The sequence below is a fragment of the Ursus arctos genome, unplaced genomic scaffold (genome assembly GCF_023065955.2).
Source record: "Ursus arctos isolate Adak ecotype North America unplaced genomic scaffold, UrsArc2.0 scaffold_15, whole genome shotgun sequence".
NCBI classification, from domain to species: Eukaryota; Metazoa; Chordata; class Mammalia; order Carnivora; family Ursidae; genus Ursus; species Ursus arctos.
The window spans coordinates 42,967,783-42,980,359 of NW_026622819.1; the positions used below are offsets into that span (position 1 = coordinate 42,967,783).

General features: G+C 38.8%; 1 non-coding gene across 1 annotated transcript; it reads left to right on the forward strand.

Annotated features, from left to right (window-relative positions):
- The first annotated feature begins 8,250 nt into the window (after positions 1-8,250).
- Positions 8,251-8,376, forward strand: LOC113264174 (U6atac minor spliceosomal RNA). The gene has a single exon (XR_003319576.3). It is a non-coding gene; the product is annotated as a U6atac minor spliceosomal RNA (small nuclear RNA).
- Positions 8,377-12,577: the final 4,201 nt, after the last annotated feature.

Below are 12,577 nucleotides of genomic sequence, written 5' to 3' on the forward strand. Positions count from 1 at the left end.
AGGTGAGACAACAAAACCTAATTTCTGATTCTATCTATAGGAATAGATCTCCAGGTTCTAACTGAACCCAAGTTTTAATGAACTATAGAGCACACACCCCCAGAACTCCAAAGCCAAAAGTAGGTAATCTATTATTAAAAGGCAATTTTCAGGAAAAGGAAAAACCATGGTATGTATGGATATATATATACATAAAATACAACATGTGTTGATGACTTTAGGGAAACAGATGTTACAACCTGTGCAGAGAAAAGTTCACAGATGCATGTATTTATGTAAAGGAATCTTGAAATGAATTACAAAATGGAGGCAAAACTGTTTTGTTTGTTTGGCCCTCACAGAGGAGCACGGAAGGAAGTCAGCTGAAACCCTGCCAGATCAGACAAGGTTTCCACGCCTATTAGTTACCTACGGTTAACAGAAGTTTAAAGTAGCTCGCATAGAATCAGAATATAAAGACATGAGGTAGAAGGATGTGCTACAGATAATGCCTACTTTTCTGTTGAGGCACCTATTTATTCTCTACACAGTTATCTATTAAACACTAAGAAGAGGGAATAAGCATATATTAGGCTGCAAAGTCTTCTCTGGGTGAAACAGGGAGCCTACTCTGCTCATACTTAATGACTTGTATCTTCACTAGTTGGTGCCTTCATTCCACACACACCTTAGTTATTGCTGCCTGAACTAGGACTATGGCACTTTCTTACTTGTGCCAAAAATAGACAAATACACAGAGTAGACCGTCTAGACACAAACCCTGAATTCTATCAGTGTTGTCCATGTGTAAATGTCATTCAAATATTCAATTGTTTCATGAATCTGTATGAGGTACCTGTACAAAGACCCTCTCTTCTAAGGTTATGACACGTCAAGATTATTAGACAAAAATGAAGACAGAGATCAAACTACCAGGAGATTTTGTTGGCACAGGTCAGAGAAGAAAACACCCAATCCCCAAACCTACCTCAAAGCAAGGGCATCCGTGAAGAATACATGTGTGATTCACTACCCCATGTCACTAGGTCTTTTCTAATTTCCTCCAACCTCACTTTCCTCCCATCATTCTAACAACCCATGTCCTATATCCTAGAATGATTAGAATAAAGTCTATGGTTCTCTCTTTCTGGGTTATTTGTGACCTGCCATGACTTACAGCACTCCTAATTAAGACATGAGGGAGAGGGGCATTGTCAGCCACTCTAGATTTTTCAGTTTCTGGCCATATTTAAATGTGGCATAGTGCTTTCAAGATCCTAAGTTACAAATATATTATATAACAGCCTACTAGGTTTTAAATTTATCAGATAAAGGAAACTAGATTTCTATCAGGCCGTCATGAAATGGCAGTAGTAAGGTAAGGGAGGGGAGGGTCAGCTAGGTAATCAAAGCAATTTCCTAAGAAAACAAAGAGAACAATGAAAGACAATTAGTGAAGGCTAGCCATTCGGTGTATCCCTGACCAGAGGAAATAATCTCCATTGCCTGGTTCCAAATCAGAAAAAAGGATGAGGAAGAAAATATATAAAATTTTCTTTCCTTTACTGAAATTCATTCCCCTAATACTGGGCCTCTTGAACAGTATTAGGATTTAATAGTAACCAAATGAGTCCATAATCAAAGGCAGTTTTGAACTCTTAATTTTAATATACCTCAGTTCAAGTTTATTTGTGCGAAAATTGATTCAAGTCAGCCGGCACCAAACTGGAAGTGGTTAGGAGCTTGCCACTGGCAGGAGCTCAGGAGGAGAGTTTTATAGAGAAAAAAGCAGAAGCAAAAGAAGGACATTATTTGGCTATAGCTTAAAGTCTAGCTGGCTTTGTGACTGGTTATCCTTAGGTTTCAATTTAGTAATCTTGAGACATTTAAAATCTCAGATTTTGGTTTGTTTACATAGACTGCCATGACATTAGAGCCACCTCCATCTAATGGCCTCCTTGTTTAATTAACAAATTCAAGATAAAACTGTTATAGGGGCGCCTGGGTAGCACAGTCCTTAAGCGTCTGCCTTTGGCTCAGGGAGTGATCCCAGCATTCCAGGATCAAGTCCCATATCGGGCTCCTCTGCTGGGAGCCTGCTTCTTACTCTCCCACTCCCCTGCTGTGTTCCCTCTCTTGCTGGCTGTCTCTCTGTCACATAAATAAATAAAATCTTAAAAAAAACAAAAAAAAACTGTTATAAGTTCTTTTTTTTTTTTCTTCCCATGGCTTTCTCCAAGCTCTTGTTTGATTTCATGTTGCCACCTGACTGCTAACATTTTCATCCTTTGCTCTAGCTAATGGTTCTCAACTGAGGTCCGTTCCATCCTACAGGGGACATTTGGCCAGCTTGCATTTGGTGTAAGGGGAATTTTTTTAAAAGTCAACTTTCTTTGCTTACAAAGTGAAAGGAAGTAGCCCCCCCCCCCCACTTCCCCCATCTTGGAAGATTCTCCTATAAGACATGGTGGTTCTAAATCCTTTCTGTTACAAGCCTATAACAAATTATAGACCAGTCTTTCCAGGGCCTAGAAAAGCACCATTTACAGTGCAGACAGACTCCAAAGCCACAGGTCCAGAACCTCTTAAAATGTAACAACTTATTAACGAAGTCAATGTAGGAGCCCTTGTCAAGATGTAACTCTTTCAGGGGAGAACCAAGAGGTCTTACACAGAAAACATTTCATTATTCTTTCAGAGAACAATCAATTAAACAAACAGCTACTTTAATTCCCAAGACTTGCTTTGCTATATATAGTGTGATTTTGTCTTTGTCATCTCTTACATGTAGACTATTTTGTTAATGTTTTTTAAAATAGTATTTGAGAGAGCACACACACACAAGCAAGGGGAGGGACAGATGGAGAGGGAGAGGCAGACTCCTCGCTAAGCACGGAGCCTGAGGCAGGGCTCCATCCCAGGACCCTGAGATATGGTGTGAATCAAAATCAGATGTTTAACTGCCTGCGCCACCCAGGCTCTCCAAAGATTTTATTTATTTAGAGGGAGAGAGAGATGCGGAGTAGGGGCAGAGAGAGGGAGAGAATCTCCAGGAGACTCAACACCGAGCTCAAAGCCTGGATCGATCAGCTCGGTCTCACGACCCTGAGAACTCATAACCTGAGCTGAAATCACGAGTCAGATGCTTAATCGACTGAGCCACCCAGGCATCCTTTGTTAATATATACATTTCCTTCCTTTCCATATTGGTGTGGGTCTGGTAACCTAGCACCCACCATCTTGCAGGCCACCAGTTGGCTGACTACAAATATCAGTAGTCCCTTTAGGGACAGGGATCTTCAGTTCCTATCTCCCCATCCCTACCTGGCCAATTCCATTCCCTGTCCCCACCTGGCCCTTTAATGGGAAAAGTCATCAGCTCCTGATCTTTCCTGATACCCTTTACCATCACTTTCATGTTCCTTATCTCATATTCTAGGTTTTGTCCTCTGATCAGTAGCACCAAGTCCACGAGGGGGAAAATAAAAGTGAATATTCCAACTGTTCAATAAATAATAACTAATACAGTAATAATACATTTATAAACTAAAAACACTCTGAATGATCCCACTCAAGATCCCACTCTGGATGTAACAGCACTCCAACTAGTTTTAAGGATTAACTAGCTTCAAGCCTATGCACTCTTTGTTTGCTGACCTAAGTTCCTTGGTCTGTAGCAGAACTGACCTATTTTCCTGGAGATTTGCAGACCACTGGCCCTGAGGAATGAAGGACCAAACTTTCCCAGAAGGTAAGTTCTGACTACGTTCTAGAGCAGCCACCGCTGATGCCTGTTCAGGGTCATCTTGACATAGAATAACCACCTGAGCACCAGCCTTGCTGCACCAGTTTTGCCTGGATGGGCATCATCTTTGGGACATTAGTCAACCTTCTCAGGTTGCTAGTTTCAGAATAAAGTAAGATTTCCTTTTCAATCATCACCTCCCTTTGGGTACTGATTTTCAAGTGATGAGCAGCCAAACCTGAGTCTGGAACCAGTTCTCTGTCCCATAACAATACCGATCCTCTAAGGAACTATTTCTGAGAAAGATGGCCATTTCGAAAGATAGCTTGACTGGGAATCAAGAGACTAGGGTTCCAGGCTCCGATGTGTTTAACTGACATGAGACTTTGGGCAGATACAGGCCACTTGCCTCCCCAAGTGTCAGTTGCTATTTTGTAAAACAAAGCCAGGTTTTAGGAGGTCACACATCTGTGCCTGGGGCAGGGGACGGTGGGGAGCAGGAAAAAAAGAGGAGATCCACGGCTGAGTTACAGACTGGCATGCCCACTTTGATGAGGCAGACCTGTTTACTCTCAGTATGACCTACAAGTTGATGCTCAAGCTCCTTCCTGCCCAACTGAGCAACCATATTTCCAGCCACTCTCTCATTTAGGCTCTGCCCAGTAGCTGTCCTTGCTTTCTTCCATGTGTGCCGATGTTCCTGCTTACTCCAAGCCATTGTGAAGATCTGGCTAGATCATGTTCCTGCTTAAAGTGTTTGAAATGCTCCCTACTCTTAGAATCCAGTTCAGTCCCCTTGCTGTGGCCTATGCTCCTCATGTGGCCTAGCATGTGCCACACCCACCCCCCTTGCTTTTTTTAAATGATTCCATACTGGTTTCCTTTCCATTTTACAAATCTGACAAACCACTTCCACTTGGGTCCCTATGTCCTGCTAGACCCTCTGCCTGAAACTCTTCTTAATCCTTCTTTTCTTAGTCAACAACTACTCTCCCTTTATAATCCAGGCCCAATGCTTCTTCCTCAGGGTAGCTTCCTTATCACTTAGGAGGTTTTCGGCTATAAGCAAGAGAACACTGTGATTTAAATGGTTTAAACAAAAAGTTATGTACTTCTTCACGTAACAGGCCATCTGGAGATGGAGAGTTCCAGGGATGATTCGGGTGTTCAGTAGTCTAGTCAGGTTCCCAGGCTCTCACCATCTTTCTGTTCTCACCTTATGGTCATAAGGTAACTATCACAGTCCTGGGCATCACAGGGAGACCCTCTGCTTCCGCAGAAAGGGGAGGCATTTCCCTGTAGGTCTCTCTGTATTAGTGTATAAAATGTTTATTTCCCAGAAGCACCACCACAGACTGAGCTCCAACCAGCCAGCACTGGTTATAGGTCCTTTTTCTAACTGCAAAGGAAGTGGGGAAACAAAGTCTAATTTTAGCTTCCAGAATGAGAGGCAGGTTCTGCTAGGAAGAAAACATATAGCCAAGATCAGGCTCTCCCAGTGTAAGCACTGCCAGCCCCCTATCTACTTTATAATACTTACAACAACAGTCATCACGTAATTTTTTTTTTTTTTTTTTGGTAACTGCTTTGCCAGTGTTCATTTTCCTTTATTGAACTACAAGTTTCTTAAAAACAGGCCCCGAGTCTTAGTCACAGATGTGTATTTTTGCTTATTTCTGATATTTCATGATCAGTAACAACTCCAGAGGTCTCCAGTGGTTCCCAAACTTCCAATAAAACAAAGTATATCCTACTGCAATTTATAACATCCACACTTCAAAACTTTCACATGAAATAGATTCACTACACCATGGACCGAGTATCAAGTGAACGCTTGCCAATAATAAAGCCAACTCTGGCACTGGAGTGCAACAGCTTGAATTTTGGGCGTGACCGTTAATTTGCAACAGGACCTTAGGCAACTCCTGAATCTGGTACAGAGTCATTTTTCTCAAAAGAAATATGGTGACAGCGATGTTAACAACTGTAAGTTGTACTGAGGATTGAGTAAATGTACGTAAATATCTTGGCCATACTTAACTCAAATGATTGCTATTATTATTGTAATAATGACTATTTATAACTATATTATAGCAAGATATTTGCTTCATGTTTTACTTACCTATAACTCAATCGTCTTTAGCAAAAAGGAAATACGAAGGCTTCAGTGGTTGCCCCCAATATTGGAGAAGGGGATTATGAGAACAAAAGGACTGCATAAGAACTACTAGGCATAGGAGAAACAGAATTCTTCATCAGCCTGTTCTCAGAAGGAAAGGGCAAAGCCTACAAACTTCGGTGAGTCTGCACAGTTCAGCCAGATTCTGTTTGGATATTAGGCCTCCCCAGAGCAAACAATGGATCTCTTTAACACCTTCCAGCTGAAAATCCTGCAAATCTATTAGCGGGGGAAAAAAAGCAGCTAGCTTTCTTTCTGCACATTTATCACCCTTGTTATCCTTGCCCTAGCCACTTCTGAAATTCAATTCAATATGACAGAACCCATGGTATTGCTTTGCTTTTTTTTTTTTTAAAACCATGATATTCTGGGAAAATGTAAATATATGGAGAGAAAGCAGGTGCACAGGTCACTTGGGGGGAAGCTGACGATGCGTTATGGCTTCAAAATTGCCATCACACCTCTCAGAATCAAATTTTCACCTACCATCGAGCCTTGCTTTCAGAATGCTCTGTGGTCTCTGGCTCCCCCACTGTGACTTCAGCCGCCCCTGAAAAAGCCATCTCCACCACTCTGAGAAGTGCTACTGGCCTGGGCAAACATAAGCAAGAATAACCGTGTAAACAAAGCCAGGTGCAACTTGAATGCAAGTTTAAAAAAAGAACACCTTTCAAGAGAGAAGACTAAAGATCTGGTTTAGAACAGACTGCTTAACATCCTAATCAGAAATGAACACTGGATTTAAAATTGGCAAAATGAAGGGGGTGGTGGGGCGATAGGGTGGTAATATATTTGCATTTTCTTCCACCAACACTGGGCAGATACTTGTCATTTATTGTTGGAATGACAGACGTAAATAGAGTGATTTGACAAGTCAAAACATCAATTGACTGTGTCTACATACAAAAAACTTTCAGGTAAGAGAAAAGCATAGAACTAGTTAAGTTTAGAGACAACACTTACTTAAATGAAAACAACTGAACAGTACCACTATGAGTAGAGAGGCTTCACAGAAAATTTTAAGGGTCTGGGTGATGGACTAAAATAGTTATTATTCCTATCAGAATAGTTTAACACTTGTCCTCACAGAGAAAATCTGTGTCTAGATGGATGTATTTTCTGTGCTACCTATACACCACTTGATGTGAGCTCATTATATGAAGAAGAGTTCTTTGTGAGCCTTATTCATATCCAGGGTTTAAGTTTTTTCAATAGTCATTAAAATGAAGAACATCTTTCACAGTGTCAAAAAGCACTACTGGCTTAAACTCAGAACTGTATTCATTATTTGTACTAAGCTTGAAATTCTAGTTAATCTAAACCTAAAAACAGTTGCCAGATCAGTCATTTAACTGGATATTTAGGTGAACCTAAAACAAGGACTATTTCATGGATAAATATGTCCTCCAAATTAGAGAGTCCAAAATAACATTCAGGGTCAAAAAGGAGTGTCCTCCAGATTTTTTTTCCCCTCCCCCAGAACAAAATTTGTTATTGGGTATATTTTTAAGAAATAATCAAACCATGCAAGTATGGAAGAGTGAGAAGAACATGTATTAAGGAGAGTAGAAGTAAAACTAACACACAAAAAACAGAAGCAATACAAGTACTACTACTCAAGTTGTTTGCTGCCCTGGAAACTTTGTCAATTAAATAGCGTCAGTGAAATCTTCCGTGCATCATTGTCCAAGAACAATAAAACCAAGAGACATTCCTCTACTGGATTAAACAGCAAACAACAAAAAAATTCCCACTATTAAAGTAGGGACTAGAGCTCTCTCTACTATAAACACATTTTATCCCAAACACTGCCCATATAGGCAAAAATAGAGAGATAGGGAGAGAAGGATGAAAGGACAAGAGATAAGAAAGATAGATTGAGGGTTCTAACATGTATTCTATAGAAGTTCTAAAGGAACAGAGAAGAAAAGATGAAAAAGCATTATTTGAATAAAAGTAGCTGACTTTTCCCTCCAGAATCAAAGAGAATCACAGTTCAGATTAATAGGAAACTGCTAGTGTTAAGAAGAATAAATAGCGGTAAGTCCACATGTAGACACATTATAATCACCCCTAAGGGGGAGAAAAACAACTCAATTATCTTCAAAAGAATGATAATTAAACTGGAAACAGACTTTTCATTAGCAACACTAGATGTCCATTCTGGGTAGTGTTGAGTAAAAATAGTCAATTGAGAAATGTTACCCAACCAATCATTCAAAAATCCAGAACAAAATCAAGAATTTACAGTCAAATGAAGACTAAGATAATTTACCCAAACCAAAACAACTATTAAAAGAGAAGTGAACTCAAAGGGAAGGCATGAAGTTTAGAAAAGTGCAGTGAGGTGTTGTATGAAAGGAGAAAAGGTTAGCACTCCCACTGACAAGGATGGAAGAGACCCTCTGTCCAGACAACATCCATATGGTTAAGGCATTGCCACCTACTTTCTGGCATCTAACCAATGCTTCTGCACAGAGGATCATAAGGGAAGGAAGGGAAAACTGAATGGGAATTTATCAGAGAGGGATAAAAACCATAGAGACTCTTCACTCTAGGAAACAAACTGAGGGTTGCTGGAAGGGAGATAGGTGGGGGATGGGGTAATTGAGTGATAGGCATTAAGGAGGGCATGTGATGTGATGAGCCCTGGGTATTATATGCAACTGATAAATTATTGAACACTACATCTGAAACTAATGATACACTTACTATATGTTGGTTAATTGAATTTAAATTAAAAAAAGTACAATGAGCACAAATCTTAAACTATTGGTAAATGTTTTGGTGACTATAAAAATAATTATAGTTGTTTTAATTAAACTTTTATTTTGAAGTAACTAGATTACCATATAATTGTAAAAAAGAGGACCAATTCTGGAGGGAGAGCTTTTGTTTATAGTAAAATATTGAGGGCTGACTGATAAATGGGGTAGGGGAGAAGATGACTGGAAAAAAAATTAACATTTTTGTTTGATTATAATATAGACCAATTCATGCAAGTATCATTAATGTGGAATATTATGCTAAGAATTAGGACATGATTTCTGTACTGAAGAGCCTGACTTCATTATTTGATGTTTGTCAATATGCTGTAAGCCTCATCCCTAGCTCTTCCCTTTCTGGCCAGTATCTTGGAAAGGTAATAAGAAAGCCAGGTGTTCCCTCTTTTGATTCTGGCAGGAGTTTCAGATCAATTAAGCCTCAGCCCACCTATAAAATGCCTCATCCAGGCTGCACCCCCTTCCTTTCCCTATTCTCTCTCAAGCCATGTTTGGACCAGCCTGGGAAACCTGCCTTGCTTTCTCAAAACAAAAAACACCTCTCTGAGTAATATATCTTGTTCATCCCTTCTTGATATGTGTATGGCATTATCAATCAATCTCAGCATCCAAACCAAATTTTGCATGGGGTCTATCGTGCTTTTTCAGTCTTAAAGGACTTAGCTGTAAGGTTAAAATAAATAAATAAATAAATAAAAATTATATGTATAAAATATTCCGTGGAGAAGCAAGACCACACTTTGGGTGATCAAAACTGAGATCACTAGTGAGGGCCAGACACAAAGAGTGTGCCTCCAAGGTATGCCCTGAGAATGACATGCCACCTAGGTAGTTTTCCAACTGAGAAGGCATAATTTATAAATCGATCCTGAGCAAACAATGTATAAATCCAAAATGAGAAACAGCCTATTAAAAAGGGGAGGGTGGGGAAGGCAGATTTCATTCTTCAAAAATGTCAGTATCATAAATGACAAAGAAAGGTTATAGAAACACACCAAATTAGAGACCTGTCAACTAAAGGTAATACCTGCCTCCAGACTGGGTTCTGTGCTATCAGGGAAAAATGCTCATCAGAGACATTAGGTCAACTGACAAAAATGGATTATGTGTGGTACATTCAAGTATTCTATCAATGTTAAATTTAATGACGCCAATAACTACCCTTTGTTACTTAAGAAAATATCTGTATTTCAAAATATATATATATATATACTAAAGTACTCAGCTTAAAGGGTCATGACGTAATTTATCCTTAAATGGTGCATAAAAAAATGTGTGTATATACATTTGCAGGCATGAAGTACGCAATAAAAACAAATGGAGTAGGGGGTGCCTGGGTAGCGCAGTCGTTAAGCGTCTGCCTTCGGCTCAGGACTTGATCCTGGCATTCCCGGATCGAGTCCCACACTGGGCTCCTCCGCTGGGAGCCTGCTTCTTCCTCTCCCATTCCCCTGCTGTGTTCCCTCTCTCGCTGGCTGTCTCTCCGTCACATAAATAAAATCTTTAAAAAACAAAACAAAACAAAAAAACCCCAAAAAACAAATGGAGTAAAATAGTAACAATTGGTACATCTAGGTAACTGTATATATATATATCCTTTTTACTATCACTGCAATTTTTCAGAAAGTTCTTGAAAATGAAAAGATCTTACATGCAGTTGAATATGCTTACTCTTGAAAATATAAGAAAAAAAATTGGTAATAGATTTGTTCTTTTTCACATAAATTTCATTTTATTTATTTATTTATTTATTTATGTTCAGTTAGCCACTGTATAGTACATCATTAGTTTTTTATGTACTGTTCAAGGATTCATTATTTTTAATCTCCTTGAATCAAGCTTCATTAATTTAAGAAAATTTGGTAGTACATTTGGACATACATATCCCCACACCCAATAAGCAATAAATACACGTTTCAAATCTCATGGAACATAAAGAATGCTTGTCTAGGTACAATATCACAGAGGACACTGACAACAGTGGATTTAGATTAGAAATCAACAGTAAGAAGAGTGTCTTAAATTTGGAAGCTTAAAATAATTCATGTGATACAAAGAAAATCAAGTTGGAAAGGATATTCTTATAACTGAATGACAATTGAAAGATTCTATGATACAACTGGTAAGAAGCAGATTTTTAAAAATGGTCCTTAGATATCGTCCGCAGCAACTTCTTTCAAGACACGTCCCCAAAGGCAAGAGAAACAAAAGCAAAAATGAACTTTTAGGACTTCATCAAGATAAAAACTTCTGCACAGCAAAGGAAACAGTCAACAAAACAAAGAGGCAACCCACAGAATGGGTGAAGATATTTGCAAATGACACTACAGATAAAGGGCTGGTATCTAAGCTCTGTAAAGAGCTTCTCAAACTCAACACCTAAAAAACAAATAATCAAATCAAAAAAATGGGCAGAAGACATGAACAGACATGCTCCAAAGACATACAAATGGCTAACAGACACACAAGAAAATGTTCGACATCATTAGCCATCAGAGAAATTCAAATCAAAACCACATTGAGATACCACCTTACACCAGTTAGAATGGCAAAAATTAACAAGGCAGGAAACAACAAAATGTTGGAGAGGATGTGGAGAAAGGGGAACCCTCTTACACTGCTGGTGGGAATGCAAGTTGCTATAGCCGCTTTGGAAAACAGTGTGGAGGTTCCTCAAAAAGTTAAAAATAGAGCTACCCTATTACGTGCACTACTGGGTATTTACCCCAAAGATACAGATGTGATGAAAAGAAGGGGCACATGCACCCCAATGTTCATAGCAGCAATGTCCACAATAACCAAACTGTGGAAGGAGCCAAGATGCTCTTCAACAGACAAATGGATAAAGATGTGGTCCATATATACAATGGAATATTTCTCAGCCATCAGAAAGGATGAATACCCATCATGTGCATCGACAGGGATGGAACTGGAGGGGATTATACTAAGTGAAAGGTCAAGCAGAGAAAGACAATTATCATATGGTTTCACTTATATGTGGAACATAAGGAATAGTATGGAGGACATTAGGAGAAAGAAGGGAAAAATGAAGGGGAGGAAGTCAGAGGGGGAGATGAACCATAAGAGACTATGGACTCCAGGAAACAAACTGAAGGGGATGGGGGTGGGTTAGCATGGTGATGGGTATTAAGGAGGGCACATATTGCAATGAGTACCGGGTGTTATATGCAAACAATGAAGCATGGAACACTACATCAAAAACTAATGAAGTACTGTATGGTGACTAACATAATAAAAAAATAAATAAAATTAAAAAAATAAAATGGTCCTTAGAGGTAGAATTATAGTCAATTTTTTTTTTTTTGGTAAAGGTTTAAATAGAAACATTCACCTACAAAAGCTGAAATAGAACAAAATAAACCAAATGAAAAATGTTGGAAGACAACCAGATAAAAGCAGAAATTCATCTAATAGAAGACATGATGTGAGTAAATAAGAGCAAATAAATTCAAAAGCTTATCTTTAAAAAATAGACAAAGCTTTAGCTAGGCTTACTGGAGGAAAACAAATGCCAGGAAAGAAGAGATGTAACTGGTAGTAGGACAGAGTTTCTATCTGTTATCTGAATGACAAAGATAAATAGAAAACAAAATGCCTGCTTTTCTAGAAAAATAACAATTACCAGAACCACCCCAAATAGAAAGTGGAAACAAACAAATCAAAAGTCGAAACCAAATTTCACCTCAATAAAAAATTTTTTAAACACCCACCCTAAATGACTTTAACCAGCAAGGAGAACTTCATTACTTTATCTAATAGATTCCAAAAAAATAGAAATACAGGGAAAACTTCCAATTACTAAGACACTGGAATAGCTTGACACCAAAGAAGTTTTAGAAAACAAAATTAGACCATTTTCTTTGTTTACAA